The sequence below is a fragment of the Paroedura picta genome, chromosome 8 (assembly GCF_049243985.1).
Source record: "Paroedura picta isolate Pp20150507F chromosome 8, Ppicta_v3.0, whole genome shotgun sequence".
NCBI lineage: Eukaryota > Metazoa > Chordata > Lepidosauria > Squamata > Gekkonidae > Paroedura > Paroedura picta.
The window spans coordinates 74,575,714-74,596,317 of NC_135376.1; the positions used below are offsets into that span (position 1 = coordinate 74,575,714).

The window sequence follows — 20,604 nt, forward strand, 5'->3', positions numbered from 1 at the left end:
GCCACTGCTTTCAAATTTTACGTATCTAGTGGTTCAATTACCTATCTGGCTGTTTTCCTATTTCTGGTGTATTTTTTAAAAAAAACCACAATTGTTTAAGGTTTTTAAAAATGTTACCTATGCCACATGGTGGGGGCTTCCGGGAGTTGGCAACAGGGCCATTTGCCCTGTCACTTCCTGTGGGAAACATGGGAAACAATTTTCAGCAGCAGACCCTGTCCACCCTGGATTTCTACCTCCATGTGAGGCAGCCGGGGTGGAAAGGCTCTGTCATTGGGGGGGGGGGGGGGCGGTGTTTTTTAAATTTTTCACAAAGGCCGGATTGCGTAACAATGCAATTCTACCTTCATGAATTTTTTTTTAAATGCCCCAGCCAGCTTTGTGCCACTGTGAAGAGCTGTGAAGCTGACTAGAGCATTTTCTGTCCCTTCTGGAGTGCCACAGAAGAGGAAGCATCCAGGCCTAGAAGGCCCAACTCTTCCCCTTCCACACAGACCTGTGCTGGGATAGGCCCTATTGGCCATCGGAGGAAAAAGGGAATGAAGAAATATCCACATTCTCTTAATGCAGAGCAATGGAAGACCTAAAGCATGCCAGAGGTGGGGTGGCACCAATGTCATGTGGAAGCAGGGATTAGCCCTGCTGCCAGACAAGCACCAACCCAGCTTTTTCTCCTCATATGAATAAAGTACTCAATAGTTTTTTTGCTCCCCCATGCTTCCCCACACAGAACTCTTTCCATCCCAATTAAGCTCCCCCCCAAAAAAGGGGGGACACATATGTACAAAGGAGATTATGGTGAGGGACCACAGACCACAGATCCATGTTCCATGATGAATTATATCTGCAAACAGGTTCTGTGCATTTAGTGCTTCCACCAATCCAGCAGCAGGAATGCTGTGTATTGAGTAGGTGGGTTCAGCAGACACATTTCTTCGAAAACACAGCTCTTTTTTGAATCCAAAGGCCAACCAACAAGGAACAAGGGAAATACCGCAAACTTATATACAGTTTGGCAAACCCACCAAAGAACCTGATTGGTCATTAATGGACACAGTTAATTGGTCCATAAAATATCTCAATTCGAATCTTTGATTGGATGTTTTACAATCCCTCATTTGCATGGTGGTCTGAATTAGCAAAACTTGAAACACATGCATAATACCATGCAACATCTTCTTTCATGAGAAAAGTTACAAGAAACAATCAGATCTTTGGAAGTAAGAGAAGTAAAGGCTACTTGTTCCTCTTCCACAAAATGTCAATGCTCTGTAAGGTACTTGCAACTTGTTGGGGTCAAGCAGATGGCCTTTTGTGCCATTTCAACTTTTCTATCTTTGGTTCACATCTTATTAATTCAACTGCAGGTTAATTTTTTTAGTCTATCTCTATACACTGCTTGAACATACCATAGTTCATCAACTGCCTTCTCTAATAAAGGAAATGGCCTTTTCACATGCCCCTTAAAATGTATGTTCAGTTATTCAAAAATTATTTCACTGGTGTATTAAATGATGCCTGAATAATTTGGCGATGTGTTCTTCAGACAAACTCACCATATGCTATCCTGATCTCTCATACAGAGAGCATCATTTTTATCTTTGTTCACTGCTTTCATCATATAGTAGTATCATTAAGAGCAATCAGTTTTAAAAATACATCAAAGAAAGACAGTATAAACAGGCATTTCTGGCAGATTTTTCACATAGCCTAGCTCAGTTTGGCCTCCATAATTATCTTGGCACACTAAAATTTTGATTCCAAAGATGTGGTGTTTACATAACACTACCACCTTTGCTTCTAAAAGATAGTATATATGTGAATATACACATATATTCTGTGAATCATCATACTTATCTTAACTACAGGTTGTGCTAAGAAAATGGTAGGCCATTCCATATTCCACAGCAGGAAAACTAGCATAGCAGAGTATTCTAGATCCTAGTGTGAAACTCAGCACCAAAACATCACATTGGCTTGCTGGCCTCTTTGTGCTCTTTTCCTTTCTCAAAAGGAGATGATAAATATTGTGGGATCCTCCCACTCTGATAAAGCTGGGTATATGGGCAGGAGTGGGAGGGTATAATCAGCACATTTCTAAGTCCCCATGTAGAAGGAACTAATCATAATTGTGCTACAGGAAGGGCATACAGAGACAGTGACCAGAGAGAGGCAGTTTACAAGTCAAATAGACAGACAGACAGACAGACAGACATTTAATATGGCTTCCTTATTAGGGACTAGAATAATAGAATAACAGAGTTGGAAGGGAACTCCTGGGTCATCTAGTCCAACTCCCCGCACAATGCTGGACACTCACAACTAAGGTTGGGCACTTTGGCATCTGAAGCAGCCATTCCTGACCAAAGCAGCCAGCACGGCGCTGCACAGAGGGGAGGGGAGGTGTGGGCGCCGGTGTGCCGGTTGGCACACATACCAGTGTTCTTTTTTTTTGCAGCCCCATAATGCTGGATGTATGTCGAGATTTGATTTACTATTTGAACAGAACTCAGGTTTTCAGAATAGACCCAAAGCTATTAATTACCTATTTAGAACCCAGAGCAGGTTACATATTTTAGCCCAATCCATCTCTAAGTGGATTATCTCCTGTATCCAGATCTGCTGCAAAAACACATGACTTTACCCCTTGCTGCTCAATCCTCAAGTCAACTTGAGAACACATGACTTCAGTGTTTTTTTCCATTGTCTTTCCAGTGATGCAGTTTGTAAGTAGCAACCTGGCCCTGTTCTTGCACATTTACAAGGAACTGTGTTGCACGGGTGTTACAGAAATGTGCAAACATATGTTGTTGTTTTTCCCGTCAACACTGCAGTTACCCAAGAAAAAGGAAGAGTACAGACATTGATAGGAATAAGAAGATGCATAGGAAATTGGCTTTAGTCCCTCTCTGATACCTGATGGAAACAAAAGGAGGAAGGGAGCAAGAGACAGGAATGACTGGAAATTGGCTAAGAAGGGGGAGCTCACCACCTCCTTAGGCAGCCTATTCCACTGCTGAACTACTCTGACTGTGAAAATTTTTTTCCTGATATCTAGCCTGTATCGTTGTACTTGTAGTTTAAACCCATTACTAAGTGTCCTTTCTTCTGCAGCCAACGGAAACAGCATCCTGCCCTCCTCCAAGTGACAACCTTTCAAATACTTAAAGAGGGCTATCATGTCCCCTCTCAACCTCCTTTTCTCCAGACTGAATATTCCCAAGTCCCTCAACCTCTCTTCATAGGGCTTGGTCCCTTGGCCCCAGATCATCCTCGTCGCTCTCCTCTGTACCCTTTCAATTTTATCTACGTCCTTCTTGAAGTGAGGCCTCCAGAACTGCACACAGTACTCCAAGTGTGGTCTGACCAGTGCCATATACAATGGGACTATGACATCTTGTGATTTTGATGTGATGCCCCTGTTGATACAGCCCAAAATGGCATTTGCCTTTTTTACCGCTGCATCACACTGCCTGATCATGTTTAGTTTACAATCCACAAGTACCCCAAGGTCTCGTTCACACACAGTGTTACCTAGAAGCGTATCTCCCATCCAGTAGGCATGATTTTCATTTTTCTGACCCAGATGCAGAACTTTACACTTATCTTTACAGAACTTTACACTTATTTACACTTAGAAAGATAATGCCTTGTTACAGAAGATCTCACTGGCACTTCCTGAAGGATATTTGTATTTCTGCATGCCTTGTGGGCTCCTTAGTTATTTCAGGGTCTTCAGATATTTCTCAGTCTCTCTGTTGTCTTTCTTCTCCACACAGCTCCTTAAACCATTTGGTTTCCTCTACTGACAAGCTCTAAAGTTTCACACATTCCAGAAAGCTGAAGTTATTACTGACTCTGAGATGCAGGCCAGTTCCTTTTCTCCTTTTTATCACAAGATTTTGAAGCATGGTCTTCAGTCTATGGCTGGCACCAGGCAGGGGCGAGAGAGGACATGGGGCCATCATCAGGGTAATGTCACATCTGGGAAAAACCCAGACATGATGTCATGGTGCTCTAGTTATTTCTGGAAACGCAAGAGTTTCTGGTGATAACTAGAGCAGCATAGCACACCATGGAGTTTTGGAGATTCCTAGAATGATATCACTTTACTTGCAAGTTTTTGATGGAATGGACATCACACCATCATACTGAGGAAGGTATTAAAATACTGTGTCCCCCTGCTGGCTGAGTGACAGAGCGGTGGCAGAAATGTCCTTCCATAGCAGGATACCTTGCAATCCTGTCTTGAACTCTGAATCCTGTTTCTCCTGATAAAAAAGAAGAATTAACCTACTTTTGGCTATATTTCCAACACTGGACAGAACGTAAAATTATTTTAAATTTCATGGAATAATTGTGGAAATAAGCAGCCTGCAATGCACGTAGTAGATTTTTTTGTAGAAAGATAAAGGGTTTAGCATAAGAAAGGATGTCTAAAATATTCCAGTACCCAATACATTCTACCAAAAAAAGGTAAGCTATTTTAGGCTTTCCTGTTTAATGTTTCAATCTTATTAACACCAGGTTAACTAGCAGGACTGGCTCTAATAATTTTTTGCAAGCACATCATCCAAAGTGTGAAATTATGAATTGTCTATCATGGTTTCAAGTCAGGCCTTGAATAAAAGAGATAAGTTCAGAGCTAATTTCCATGCAGAATATGTGCTTTCCCTATTAATCCACTGTCAGTATTAATAATCCGACATCAACTTGATAAATATTATACCTTACGGAGTACCTAGTAAATTCCTGTATGGGGTGTTTGTTAGGGAGACTGTGACATATATTTGATATAACTGGTGGATTACATTTTTTATAGTTATTATTTTGCATTATCTGGTTAATCAACAATCAAAACCAATATATCAAACAATGAAAATTGAACTCAAACCAGTGCCGACAGCCTGAGATTCCCAATTCAGTTGCCTAAAGGCAGGGCCAACCTTGGCCTAGAACAGGAATTCAATCGTTATTAGTATACTATTAATGTATTACAGTTTTGCAGTGAGATTGTTATATGTTAGTAATGAAATATGATTTTTTTGCACAGTCAAGCCAATCAAGCAGTATAATATGACCACGTGACTAGGTGTGCTTGCCATGTAGTTAAATTTGCTAGCTTAGCTTCAGGATGAGGAAACATGATATATCCAGATCAAACCTGCATGATTAATGTAACATCAAAATGGATGGAAAGTCACAGCAAGACTTTCAGCTGCTAAATAAATAAATCATTAAAGAAGGCAAGGTTGTACTGCGTGGGTAGTCAAAATCACAGTATTGCATTGCCTTCTATTTTTTGATAATGAGTTATTAATCCTTAGTTTAGCAATACAATTGTATCCTGCATGGCCCTTTTCATAAAAGAGCACATAAGATATTTTGTATTCCATCAGAGAAGAAAGAACATCAGTAAACAGTCCATGATCAAAGAAATCCTAATTCAAAGATGGTAACTCTCTTTGTGACTTTCTCTTCCGTATTATCATGAATGAACTCGATCTCACATGATACAACATTATCAGCAGGAAGAATAATAGAGTAAATCTGGAGAAGTAACTGACTCAGCTTTCCAATGGAAATCTGTCAGAGGATTGATATTATTTGTTTCCTTGAAAAATTGAAACTGTGCAGTGATTTAAAATATATAGCTGAAATATTGTCACTGTGCACAAAAAGCTGAGTGGATGGCACAGTCCCATGGAAATAGATCATTTCAGGAATTTGAAAAGTGCTTTCATTCCCATATTCCATGGCTGAGAAACCGGGGGAGGGGGGCAGTTCACTCTGTGTTCGAAGACAGTTAACTTGCTGGATGTGTTGCCTGAACAAACATAAGGAAGCAATTTACAGTGACAAAGCACTACATATACATTTGTACTTGCAAAATGTAGGAAAGGGAAATGAAAAGAGGCTTCTCCATGAGTCTGAACACAGCAGATGCTTCTATTTGCATTGCTTTCTGCTCTGAAAGTGGCTAAATTGATTCTTTTTGAATGCCTGGACCCACCAGAGCAGTCTTCCATGTTCAAAATTATAATTAAATACCAATTATATCAAGTGACGACTGGTGGCATGAAACAGGTTACACAACTGAAGATCACTTTGTGTCTCACAAACATTTTCACTGTCAAGTACCAATGGTTTACATCATCCTTGTCCCTTCCATTTTATCCTCATATCAGTCCTGTGAAGTAGGTTAGGCTGAGAGTGTGTGATTGGCCTAACATTACCCAGCAAATTCTCATGGCAGACTTCGGGTCTGAACCTATAATCCTTATGTTGTTACACTGTTATTGGATATCTCATGCTATCTAAATGAATTGTTTTCTATTTCTTTTACTGCTTCATCTTCTTCCTTTATAACCCACTTTCTAGGATTATTATATGTCATTTCTTGGGCAGGTTTGGTTTGTTTATATCCTTTCAAGTTTTTGATATTTTTGTGTTATGCCACTGTTTATGAGATATCTTAGGTTAAATGAATGAATGGTTTTAATTTGCTTTTAGCCTCAGTGAGAAAAGTAGTCTATAAATTATATGCAATAAAGATCCTGGAGTGGGGAGGGGGTGGGACTGGCTGCCTGCCTGCCTGCCTGACCTGGCCGGGACTTTACCAGGGGCGGCAAGCCCTCTGCGCTCTGGCAGGGGTGGGGAGGGGGAGGGGACTGCCTGCCTGCACCCAGCCTACTCTAGAGGAGCCCACATACACTCCTCGCTTGCTGCCCGGGCACAGGCTTCCCTCAGTGCTGGGGGGGGGGCTGCCGGCCTCCCTCCCTTCCTTTTTTCTTCCCTTTCTTAATCACCTCCTTCCTTCCATCCATCCCTTCTTTTCTCCCCTCCTTCCTTCTTCCCTTCCTCCCCTCATCCTTCCTTCCTTCCCTCTCTCTCTCTCTCTCTCTCTCTCTCCCCTCCATCCTCCCTCCATCCCTCCCTTCCTTCCTACAAACCCACCACTTTAAGGCATTATCCTCCACACCAAAGCAGCATACATCTCCATTTTTCTTAACAACACCCCTGTGAGGTAGGTTAGACTGAGAGAGTGTGACTGGCCCAAGGTCACCCAATGAGAATCCATGTCACAAGTGGGGACTTGAATCTGGGTCCAGCACACTTAGCCACTACACCACACTGTACAGGCCAATATGAAAAACCTCTGCCTGAGACTCTGGAGATTTGCTGCCTATCAGGGTAGACAGTATTGGCTCTGATGGACCGGTGGTCTGATTCATTATAAGTCAGCTCTATGTATTCATGTACAATTGGCTCATGATGTTTAGATTGTTTTTGTTGCTCCATATAGACCAAATTTTTAATCAAGACCCCCCCACCCCCACGACCCCATCAATGCTGTCCCCAATGTTAAAATCTGGTCACCTTACACTAAATGGCACTGGCTCGCTATAGTTATTTTCAGTACAAAACTGAACTGTTTTTCACTATTTCAATGAAAATAATTTCAAGGTAAAGACCAAGAGACGTTCTGCATTCATCGAGAATTACAGCCAATAACAGTTTTCATGAGTATTGAAGTTGTGAGTAATGCTGAGTCTTTCTGTAAGCAGCTCTGCAAAAATTTCCCAAGACCCTTCAGACCCCAGTCTATCTGGCTCTATCCAGAAGTTCTTAACCAACAAGGACATTTCTTGCTACTGGCTATTATTTATGAAGTGGAGAGAGTTGGCTAAGAGAAAAAATTTCCACTCCATTCCAAGCGCATCCAATGAAACTGATAGGAAGTAGTTTCGGGGCAGACAAAAGAAAGATCTTACAGAGACCGATTATGCAGGGGCATAATAAAACTCTGAATCCTAGAACCAGAGGCAACATCACTGGAAGGCCTCAGCCTCTATGCCCTTTGTTTTGGCCCTCCAGAGGAACTAGATAGCGACTGTGTGAGACAGGATGCTAGACTTGATGGATCATTAGTCCATTGCTCTAATAAATCAGGAATCTTTTACGTTCTTCTCAAAGAACTTGATTTGTTACCTATAGAATAAACTGGTTACATTCAGACCATTAAGAACAATTTTCTTAAGCTTGTTTTTAAAAATGTAGCTGCTTTGGGTCTCACTGCATAGTTTAGAGCAGGGGTAGTCAACCTGTGGTCCTCCAGATGTTCATGGACTACAATTCCCATGAGCCCCTGCCAGCATTTGGCAGGGGATCATGGGAATTGTAGTCCATGAACTTCTGGAGGACCACAGGTTGATTACCCCTAGTTAAGAGGATACAAAAGGACAGCAGTCTCCACAGGACAAAAATATCATGTGCACACATCATGCTGGCAGGGGCAGAACAGAGGACTTGACAGTTTGTGATTTTAAAAGTTTGAGAAATCAGAGTTCTACATAAACGTGTTGAGAGAAGATTCCTGGAAATACATTTCTGCTGCCTTTCTACCCAATTTCAAAGTCCACTCAGTATAGTATCATCAATATCTGAAGAGATCCAACTCTATTTCTCCTTTGCAGAGTTGGATGAATGTTAATAGAAGTTCTGGGTAAGTGCTTGGAATGATATGGATATCAGATTTATTTAATTTTTTGCCATTTTAATCTTTCAATAAAATTGTGACCTATCTTGAGCATTCTATGGGTAGAGGCATTTAAAAAAAACATAAGTGAACAATTTGCTATTTCACTTGACTAGGAGAAGCGCAACAGTTAATATACCTGCTTCAGGAGAGGAGAGCCAGAGAAGTGACAGGGAAGCTACAGGTTACCAGTTGTGAACTCAGCCAAACACAGTTGTGGCAGGGTAGAGCTGCCTCATGAAGACATGTGTTGACAAACATCAGGACTGTATTTGTGACTAACTGAATAACAGGATATTTTAGCTTTTTTGTGTTCTGTGGAAAGTGCGAAGCATTCCAACGAGGGCTTTTATGTAGACGAATTTTTTCCACACCCATGCTGTTCGATTGCTAACTGTACTAGACTGATCATGGTGCTGAATAAATGTGTCTCTTTAAAAAAAAAACAGTTTATCTACCTGCTTCATTTATATGAGGGACGGATTCAGTTATTTTGACATAGACTTGTAATTATTTCCGTTTTCAAAGAAGTACGGGTACAAATCTACCTATGGACTTTTGCGGGAAGGAAAGCATCACAGTACAGTTTGATCTCATCAGATCTCGGCAGTTAAGCAGGGTCAGTACTTGGAAGGGAGATGACCAAGGAAGACTCTGCAGAGGGGAAGGCCATGGCAAACTACCTCTGCTTCTCACTCTCCTGGGAAGCCCCTTGCTGAGATCTCCGTAAGTTGTTGCAACTTGAAGGCACAAACATGTATAAGTATGGGATTCTGAAAATGCATAACAGCCAAGAAGCTGGCGCAAACTTGTTCATATTTAGTAGTGAAAATTATTGATATTGTTCATGCTTCTCCTGCTAGCCGGGCCTAAGGCTGCACTTTAGCTGGAGCAGAGTAATTCTCTATTTACATTATTTCAGCTAAAGAGAATCTGCAGGAGCAGGCTGTTAGTTACAGTGCAGGAACAGGCAAGCATTCTTTTGTTCTGGTTGAACAAGCGCAAGATTAAAACATTTTCTCAAACTGCTTGAAGCTTTTTTGTCTAAGAGCTGCTTTCCACAGAGGCAGGTCACCTTATAAATTATACTGGCAGCTTTAGAGCACTCCTGAAACCTGGTGTTAAATTGGCACACAGTGATGGAGCTCCTAAAACATTTTTCTGTTAAAGTGACAAAAACAGAACTCACATTATATATCATGGCATCGATCAAACAAACTGCCAGTATTAGGAACAGTCTTCCTGACTTTAAGACATTAAAAGTTCAACAGAACAACATTATCACTTGACAAGGTGAACCTGTATTATAAAACACTGAGTAGATCCTTGAGCTGAGGGGTGGGGGACTTTGAATTATTAGGTAGGTGGCAATGATGATGATTACTCTGTTCAGGTGTTTCCGAAATACCATCTTGGAGGTTTGTTCTTTGGGACGTATTGCTTCAGTAACAGCATGTATAAATGTGTTAAGAATTCCCTTAATACACAACCAAAGGGGGCTCTCACAAACATAGCAACAGCAATAAAATCAATAGGATATGTTATAATAACAGAAAGAAGTTGGGTTTTTTTTGGGTTTTTTTGTTCTTGTTTTTGATAAATCTATTTATGCTGGACTACACGGACCACTGGTCTGATCCAGTAGGGCAGGGGTAGTCAACCTGTGGTCCTCCAGATGTTCATGGACTGCAATTCCCATGAGCCCCTGCTAGAGGGGCTCATGGGAATTGTAGTCCATGAACATCTGGAGGACCACAGGTTGACTACCCCTGCAGTAGGGCTCTTCTTATGTATGTTACCATATCTTCCTAGCATTTTTAGAGATCTGAATATGTAAGGCACAGCACTGACTACTGGCTTATATGAATGGTCCTAAAAGCAACAAGTAGAAATATGTGTTGCTGCCCTGGAGACTCAGGGGTTTTCCCTCCTTTTATACTCTGCTTTTCACTGCCCGAAGGAGTCTCAAAACGGCCTTTCATTCCTCTCCCCACAACACATTGTGAGGTAGGTGAGGCTGAGAAAGCCCTGAGGGAAACTGCTCTTTGTGAAAAGTATGGCTCCCTTTCCCCCTAGAAGGGGGGAACTCTTCCCTCTGTGTGTGCATATGTGGCTGTAAGCAGCAAAGTCGTCCTTCCCTCATAGGCATGATTTTCACTTTTTCTTGTCCTGGCTGAGACCCTAGCTATTTGTTTTTGCCACCTTCAGAGTTCACTTTCAGTGACCCCAGTGTTCCTTGGTGCTAAATATACAACAGATAATGATACCCTGAGATGGTCACTCCTTTGATTGATTCAAAAGAGGTTGACATATTTATTATTTTTTTGAGAATACACGAATAAAAATATTCCCATACATCATGAATACAATAGCATAAAGTGTATGCTACCTTCCCAGGGCCAGGAAACAAACGGGACCTGGATACTGGAATTCCCAGAATTTCAAATGCTGCAACGGATGGCCAAATATGAATTGAAATTACAATGTTATATTGGGGTGTGAATATGTATATGTATATGTATATGTATATCTATATGTATATCTATATGTATATCTATATGTATATCTATATCTATATATTCAGATCAGATATATCCAAATGCACATCCCTAGCACTGATCTGCACATTAAAACATTCAAGCTAGTGAGAGTCAATATCATTGGTGTTAACACACAATATTCTCCATCAAGGGAAAAGTTTAGCAGATGTAGATAACTTAAAATAGTTTTAATTTCTGTAGAAAGTTTAAATCATCTTCAATAAATTTTATACCAATACATCAGTTCCGACTAAATGTCCTAGAAATAGCTTTATATCATTTTGTTGTTGTTGTTAGGTGCGAAGTCGTGTCCGACCCATCGCGACCCCATGGACAATGATCCTCCAGGCCTTCCTGTCCTCTACCATTCCCCGGAGTCCATTTAAGTTTGCACCTACTGCTTCAGTGACTCTATCCAGCGCTTTCTATCATAAGCATGACAATAACTGATATTAGTTCTGTACTGTATAGACTACTCTATTTAGCTTTACTTTGGCATCCTTTTTGTGGATTTTACATTGATCCCTCAAAGCAAAAAGCAAATTGGTGATATAGCTGTTGTTGACATATTGAGGTGTTTCAGCCAATACAGTGGTTGGTTGGTCCCCAATGAACTGTTTCATACTGGAGTTCATTAATCTTGCTCCATGAAAACACAGTGAAACACAGAAAATAAAACCACCAAGTTTGAATATATTCTTCACACTAGAATGTGAAAGAATACTGAGAAAATGCTAAGGAAAATGCTCTTTTTAATATAATGTGGCTTAGTTCTCACAGATTAGCTCTGTTGTATGGAACTTTTTTTTTTACTGATAGTTGACTATCATTAGAAGAAAGATTATCCTTTGATAGCCACCACCTCATTCTTCAATGTGAACTAGAAGTACACAGGAATGACAAAAAGTAGTTTATGATCAAGACCATCTGCCAACCAACAAAAAGAAGCCCTCAAGTGTGTGATAAATATTAGGAGGATACTACCAATAAGCATCCAGGTGGACAAGATATAGTAAATTGCCCTTTAAAGTACAATTTGAGCATATGATAGGAGTTCATGTTAGAATTCCCATGTCAGTAACTGAGCACATGTTTGCTGAAAATAGAAAGGGGAAATTTTCAAGTGTGTCCTTAGCATTACCGCGTTGCCCTTCAGCACCACTTTTAGAAATAAGAAAAAGATATAAACTATGGCTAAAAAAGTGATAATCTTTTATCCTTGCTTTCCAGTCTTCTAGCTCAAGAATCCTTTCTCCATGTTCACAAATCCCATCAAATGGAAGGAGAGGAGCATGTTTCCTAGTTCAGTGACATGGATGCCCTCCAAAGCCATTACACATATCATTCCCTTTTTGAAAAAGCCCCATATGTTCTTCCATCTTGACACCACTTTTAACGTCCAAAGAAGCCCCCAAGTGCAGTTAACAGCAGGCATACAGCCACTCTGGTTGCATGGATTTGCACTCCTTCCCCATATGCTTACATTCATAATTTGGAAATATTTAGGTTTATTTGCATGTAAGCTACTTACCCAGATGATCAGTCAATTACATTTATAATTGAGTAGTGGCATAAATCAAAACTAGATTTCATGTAGCCAGTTACTTTGTTTTCCCCGCAAAAAAATAATTGCAAAAGCTAAAAGTGAAGAATACATACTTACAGAAATAGGGGGATTAGCTTTTTAAATGTACTGTGCAACAATATTCTGCCTTCAGTCTTGCACATAACACAATACATGGTTTTACCAAACACAGATGACAAATTTTGGAAGTATTTTCTCACCAGAAATCTGGAGACATGATGCTGGGCGGTGATTCAATATACGAGGGCATCTTTTTAGCTTATCTTCCATTGTCACAAGTTCCAGATAAAATCCTGAAATTAAGAGAGCACATTTTAGCATAGCAATAAAAGTATTCCTATATTTTAATGCATTGATAATGTTCAAACAAGGGGAACTGGAGACCAAGTCATATTTTAAGAATTATGCTACATCAGATCTAAATAGTCATAAGGAAATTTGCATCTGAAATTTTAGAATTTTTATATTAACAGTGAAGGGGGAATAGGTTGACATGACCATATACGGTCACTTCACCCAATATGCTTAACAAATTTAAACAATATATACAAGATTAAAGTCTACCCATTCAAGAAACCCTCCCAGGACTGTTGAAAATCTCCATAATTTCAAGAAACCTTGAGAAAGGCTGAACTAGGGAAACAAATGAATAAAATCATTTGACTGCAATATGGAAACTGAATCTTTGGAAATTATTTTTCAGTTAATTGGTCATTGCCCTTGTTGTGTATGTGGATCTGCTACAAACCGAGCTTGAGGTTCGAAGCAGGATCCAAGTGGATGCACAACTGACCAGAGTGTAGTGAGGATCCTGTCTACTGGATCCATTTGGTTTAAACCGATCTAATCAAATCTAACCAATCACACGTACTGGTGGGAAGATCTATTTCCTGCTATGTGTGTACATGTTGGGGTTTTCCTGGAGGGTTTCTCAGTCTTGTTGTCACCTTCTACAACTTGCACTCATGCTGAGATCACAACAAAGAGCTGTTCGTATGCCCAGTAGTCCTGGCATTTTTCCCATGAACCCACGGACTTAACAGCCCTACAGATTTTTTGCCCACTGTCAGTGACTTTGGCAGAAGCTGGAAAAAAGTTTCAACAAGTAAACATTCATCAAAGCCTGCAGGCATTCTACGAGATGAACACTGAAGGCATCTAGCCATTAAGTCTACTGAGTTTGGACTTGCAAGACTTTGGGGGATAATTCATAATTTTTCATTGAAAAAGGACAGAAAAATAAAGCTTCAAAGTTAATGGGCCTAATGTTTGCAGCCAAAGACTATTGGAATAAAGAAAATCAAGACACTGACAGGATAATCCCTTTTTAATGACCAAAATATTTAAAAAATAGTTGGAAAACTTGAAGGACTCTCAGGATGGGTGTTATTATTAAAAGAAACAAAGCAGTCATTTCCCCTCCCCTCTTAGAAATGTAGAATATATAACTGTAATTTCAGCATTATAACAAACTTTTTTCACAGTGCATGAAATGGTGTGTATGGGATTAAGAACTCTATGTTATGAGTTTATGGTGGTGGTAGAAAATGTCATCAAATTGCAGCCAATTTCCAGCAACCCATAGGCTGTCAAGGCAAGAGACATTCAAAGTTAGCTTGCTATTGCCTGCCTCAATGTAGCAACCTTAGCCTTTGGCAGGCTCTCATTCAAATCTTGACCAGCACGCTCACTGGTTAGCTTCCATGATCTGATGAGATTGGGATAGCCTGGGTCACCCAAGGCAGGGCAGATTTCATACCTAGTTTGTACCAGGTTAGAAAAAAAATAATGTTTAGGCCCTAGATGGAGATAAACCAGAGATCTCCAATTTAAAAAAAAATTCTATTTGTTATTTGGGGAAAGCAGTTCTAAAATGTCATGAAGCCAAAGTATAGATCATGACATTGTGATCCTGTCGATATTTAATGGCATGGATCCTAGGAAGTGCAATCAGAATCATGCTAGAAGAGTCCTGTCTCACTGTATACTTCTGAAATTTTCCTTCTTTGGTTCACCAGCTGCAGTGGAGAGCCTACAAGAGGAAGGAGGTATCAGCAAATATATGCTTACTCTCCTATGCAGAGGGAAAAACTGTTGTATCAGCACAGCTGCTCTTGAGTCAATGGAAGGACACCTTAGGATCCAAGCTAGCATTGACAGGCCCCCACCAGTGGCAGGGGATCCCTCAGTTCAGAGCCCCTTCTTCCAGTACTGATCAGTTGGCTGGGGATGATGTACTGGCAGCAAAACAATGCCTAGGCTTGACTCAGTTGTAATGCAGCAATATCAGTTTCACTGAACGCTGGAAGTAATGTCATCACATAGCTAGTGACACAGGAACCAGGGTGTCCCCATGTTGATGATAAGGTCATTTCTGGACTGGGCCTCTCTTTCCTCCCAATAAGTCCCCCTTACCCTCCATCGATTACATTCTTAACCCAAGCCATTATGGCATAGTGAGGAATGCAGAAATATTGTTTTTTTTAATTCTTATTGACTTTTTAAAATAAGTATTTTGAATAGAGCAAATAGCAAAACAGGAAATGGAAAAGAGGGTCTTGGAGCGGGAAAACAGATATATAAGGCACTCAAGATAGCATAGGTAAAGGTAAAGGTATCCCCTGTGCAAGCACCGGGTCATGTCTGACCCTTGGGGTGACGCCCTCTAGTGTTTTCATGGCAGACTCAATACGGGGTGGTTTGCCAGTGCCTTCCCCAGTCATTACCGTTTACCTCCCAGCAAGCTGGGTACTCATTTTACCAACCTCGGAAGGATGGAAGACTGAGTCAACCTTGAGCCGGCTGCTGGGATTGAACTCCCAGCCTCATGGGCAGACAGCTTCAGACAGTATTTCTGCTGCCTTACCACCCTGCGCCACAAGAGGCTCTAAGATAGCATGCACACACACAAAAAGAAATGTAAAAGACACACAGTACTGAGGTTGTAAGTATAGAAAGTGCACAAAGATTCATTCTTTACCTTATTATATTTGTGAGCTTTGAAGCTTGAAATATGAATTGGAAATTGACTTTAAGATTTCTGGGCTAAGTCATCATAGAATGCAAGTGGTCTCTGCCCCCTTGATCTTTAAGATCATAGTATCATCTTCTTCACTAGCAGTGTCCCTCCCACACCTTCAGGTTTTTTGGGATATGGTTGTGCTCGGACATTATAAAATTACTGGAATTAATATCTTGAACCAGCCAGTTCAAAAGTTGCCGACATTAGCACTAATGCATTTTGCATGAGTCTGTAGCTATTCCACCAAGTATCAAAAGGTTAAAGAAATGCCTGACTAGATAAAATGCAAACCATGCTGGACCTGTTAAGGAATATCACAAAGATGAAAATAGTGTCCAGGTAACTGCAGCTACAAGAAATGTATGGTGGGACAGGGACAGATAGTAAATAAAATATTTTGTATCGGTGCACCCAGAGACTTTCTCCAGAGCCAGACTCAATCAATGGCACTGTAGTTGAATGTTTCACTGTCCAAGCATACCACTTTTGTGCAGCTCCAGTTTCTGCTCAACAAGGCTAGCACCAGCCTCAGACAGCTACTCCTAGTTGAGGCCAAAGCAGTTTCTCCAAAAACAGCAAGGGCAGCACAGTACAGTGATTTTCCTCTGAATCTGCTTAACTTACATTCAGACTTGAAGGAGCAATCAGTTCAAACACACACACACACACACACACACACACAATACGAAAACATATTACAACCTGGTAACTAAAAAAAACAACAACCTAATATGCCAAGTCACTTTACTCTGTGGTATATATTCTATTAAACAGTTAGACTAGCCTTTAGGGCTATGGAAACTTCTCTCTGACTGATTATGCACTGACCAGAATACCCGAGATTAGGGCGACAGGGCTTTGGGGAAAATCCACGATTATGCTTGACATCGCTGCCATCCCAAGTGCCACCAAGCCCAGGCCCTCAGAAGACCCGCGTTAAGGAAATGCAGATTCTTCCATGTTTCTGGGTCTGCTGAGAGCGCAGGTGAGGGCTAGGTTGGGCTAGCCCTGTACATAATCAGAAGGCCTGGCTCCTCCCCCAACCTACAGCAACCCTATAGGGGTGCCTCTTGTCCCTGACAGCTCTGCAGCTCCACGGAGCTGACAGTGGTGTCTCCCCGCTCCCACCATAGTGGGGGAGCAGCATGCTGCTCCCCACCACCGTGCAGTGGGGACCCTGTGCCCCCACTCGCCCCCACCGCTGCCGCTTCGGAGTGCTCCTGGCCATGTGTTGCATGTGTGGGGCCGTTGTGCCAGGGCAGCCAGCATGTGCCAGGGGAGCACCTCCCCCCATGCATACATGAGGAACAGCAGGGCTTTTTGCTCCACCACAATGGAATGGCGGCAACCCAGCGTGGTTGTTGCCATGCATAAGAAGTCTCAGAAGGCCAATGGTCTCCCCCCCACTAAGGTGGACCAGCCCCATGGTGAGAACAGCTTTCTGAGAGGTGATGCCTAGGCTACCGGAGACCTATGTGTCCTGGGGAGGTGAAGCCCAATTCCCACAAAACCCAGAGAAAGTGGCATCCAAAGCCCACATAGGGCTTGAAAAGGCAGTTTGCTGCAGAGGCAGGCTAAGTTCCCTCGCTCTTCTTGGGGGATGCAGGGCCATGGCAAAATGGGGAATGTGGTCCTATCTCAGGGCCATTTCCCCATCTCAGTCTGCTTCTCCTACCAAAACACCTTGGGTCTTGCTTTCACGGGAGAAAGATGTGCTAGAAATACATGGAACTTTCTCAGACACTTGGAATGAGAGAAAAACAGTCCTAATCCATTGGTACATCTTATATTGATAAATGCCCACCCTTATTTATTTCCTTTCATTTGTGCTCCATCTTTCTACTAACTGGGGGCTAAAAGAAGTTTACATTGTTCTCCTGTCTTTCATTTTACACTCACTGCAACACATGATCAAACCAGTGCTGCCCTTGGTGATAGATTATTTTCCAAGTGAGGGATGACATAAAACAAGAGGAGGTGTATGATTTGGAAGTAGGTGAACATGCATTTAAGCCTTGGGTCCTCCTTATTCTGTGACTGACTTCTTTTTCTCCATTGGTCACTTCTCAATACATAAAGGTTCAAGGACTTTTCTTGCATGTTGACTAACTACAGATTGCAGATAATATATGTTACGGTGCTGTGATCCATATTCCTTTGATACAGTCAGTTCTACAAGATTAAATATGTAAACCAAGCTTATGCAAGCATTTTCAATTCAAAGGTAAATATTTTGAAAGGCAGTCAAGGGCCAGCAGGAAAACAAAAACAAAAAGCAGTAGCAAACACCTGGATTAGTGGACTTTTCAACCATCAATATTGAAATCGCCAATTGAAGCATATTTTAGTAAAGCTCAACAGAAAAGGCTGACTTGTCTCCAGTACAAAGACTTAATATTAAAAAACGGCAAGTTTAAGGATGTACAAACAATAAAGAAAGAAGGAGTAGAAATTCAATGGTTAGAGTATAACCAATTACTATCTAGATTCAAAGCAGAGTTTCAGCAACCATTAAATCTAGAGGCTCCAATACCAGAATTTGAAAACTTGGTAATCCAAGACGAGCCTCACTTGCAGGGCCAAATATATAAACTGCTATTAAGGTATGAGACGGAAACGGAACGGGTTAAGCCATGTATGATTAAATGGATGCAAAATATTGAGACAAATGTGACAATGGAACAATGGGAACCAGTATGGTCTAGAATACCTAAGTATACTAACAGTCAAATACTTAAAGAAAATTGGTATAAAATGTTTTACAGGTGGTATGTGACACCAAAAGTGATTGCCAAAATAGCTTAAAACTGTGATAACAAATGCTGGAAATGTAATGATAAACTAGGTTCTTTCATTCATATGTGGTGGAGATGTGAAAAAGTTTACAAGTTCTGGGCAAAAATACACACCATTATGCAGAAAATATGGGGTCTTAGATTTCCTATGAAAGCTGAATCTATGTTACTAAGTATACCTCCACAGTGCCTCCCAACTCACACACAAAGTTTATTCTTCTATGCGACGACGGCAGCAAGACTAGAATTGGCCAAGGAATGGAAAGCGCAAGAACTACCTTTGATAGAAGACTGGTTGAACAAACTAGCTGACTTTGCCAAGATGGCCAAACTGACACTGATAGTCAATGGAAGAACAGAAGAGGCCTTTCAAGAACAATGGGGCCCTTATCTGAATTACTTAAGAAAATAATCTAACAGGAGACAGAAACAGGGAATTAAGTGTATCAAATGAAGAGCATGGCCTATTTTTTTATGTATTAATAATGTAGATTATTCGTACTGTATCATCTTTAATTTTGGAAAATAAAATAAAAATTCTGCTATAAAAAAAAAGGTAAGTATTTTCTATTTTAACCACACCATTTATCTACAAAAGAACCCTGGATATTGGAGTGTAACAATTATGGCTAGCCCAGGCTAGTATGACCTCATCAGATCTCGGGAACTAACTAAGGTCATCTCTTGCTAGTCTTTTTATTATTGTTATTATTCTTATTATTATTATCATCACTAATAATAATGATAAAAATAATATAATATTTATTCTTATTTCCCACCTTTCCTGGTAGCTCAGGGCAGGCTACAATATATTAAAATAATCTGTTTTAAAGAAACAGTATAAATATTAAATATGAAAACATTCTATAGTTATATGCAGCCCCAGCTCAATAAAACTTGGGGATTCCTGCTCTTTCTCAGGGGGTTCAGTCTTCCTTGTATTTTTTGTTTTAATAGCAGAGCCCCAAGCAATGCCAAGGTCATGATGCAAAGGCAGGCAATGGCAAACCTCCTCTCAATGCCTCTTGCTATGAAAAACTTATTGGGTTGCCACAAGTCAGATGTGATTTGATGGTGATTAAAAAATCAGAGAGAGAGAGAGAGAGAGAGAGAGAGAGAGAGAGAGAGAGAGAGAGAGAGAATGAAAAAATGCGATTTTTTTTAAAATGAGAAATACCAAAGCACATTTTGAAATGCCACATTTGGCAAGCTGTGAACAGAAGTAAAGCAGGTTATCAGGCTACCATCAGCAAAAGAGTCATAACTCACTAACAATAAACTGCCATTTCCTTCCTGAAATCTTATTTATCCTATGAGGCTTCCTCATATTCCACTTGAGCAGAGGATGGCTTTCGGGTACCTGGGGGGCACATAATATAGAATGAAAGGGCAGTAGTTGATTAAACTTTCTTTTTCATTTCAGTTTCAGAATAAAATGGGTTAACATCCCTCCATACTTTCCAGAAAGTAGAGATTGAGGACACCAAGAAAAATGTGACCCAGAATTGCCACGGCGAAAGTATGTTACTAAAGAAATTTCCTTCACACCCCTCTTCAGCTCATATATGTTCTTTGGTACACTGCTCACCAGAATTCTCAGTACAGTTACCAACTCCAGGTTAGGAAATTTCTGAAAATTTGGGGTTAGAGCCTGATAAGAGTGAGCTTTCAGTAAGAAAGGGACACTGGCCACTGGGGCAGGGCTATAATGCCATAGAGCGCAATCCAAAATTACCCAGTTTTATCCTGGGTAACTAATCTCTTTAGCTCGAAGTGATCTAGGCCCCATCTGGAGGCTGGCAACTCTCATTCTCAGTCTTTTGTTTTAATTTTGTTTTTAAAAATGAAATGGTATTTTAAAATGTACTGTGCTCTGATGTTTGGTATAATGGTTAGGAGTGTGGACTTCTAATCTGGTGAGCTGGGTTAGATTCTGCCCTCCCCCACATGCAGCCAGCGGGGTGACCTTGGGCTCAACACAACACTGATAAAGCTGTTCTGACCGAGCAGTGATATCAGGGCTCTCTCAGCCTCATCCTCCACACAGGGTGTCTGTTGTGGGGAGAGGAAAGGGAAGGGGACTGTAAGCCACTTTGAGACGCCTTCGAGTAGAGAAAAACAGC

General features: G+C 40.9%; 1 protein-coding gene across 6 annotated transcripts in view; it reads right to left on the minus strand.

Annotated features, from left to right (window-relative positions):
- PCDH15 (protocadherin related 15) overlaps window positions 1-20,604 on the minus strand; it is an 886,705-nt gene that overhangs the window by 600,723 nt on the left and 265,378 nt on the right. For all 6 annotated transcript variants that reach the window (XM_077350402.1, XM_077350403.1, XM_077350405.1 and 3 more), the window contains exon 2: window positions 12,865-12,957. The gene's annotated coding sequence lies outside the window, so the exon portion shown is untranslated. The remainder of the gene's footprint in view (window positions 1-12,864; window positions 12,958-20,604) is intronic.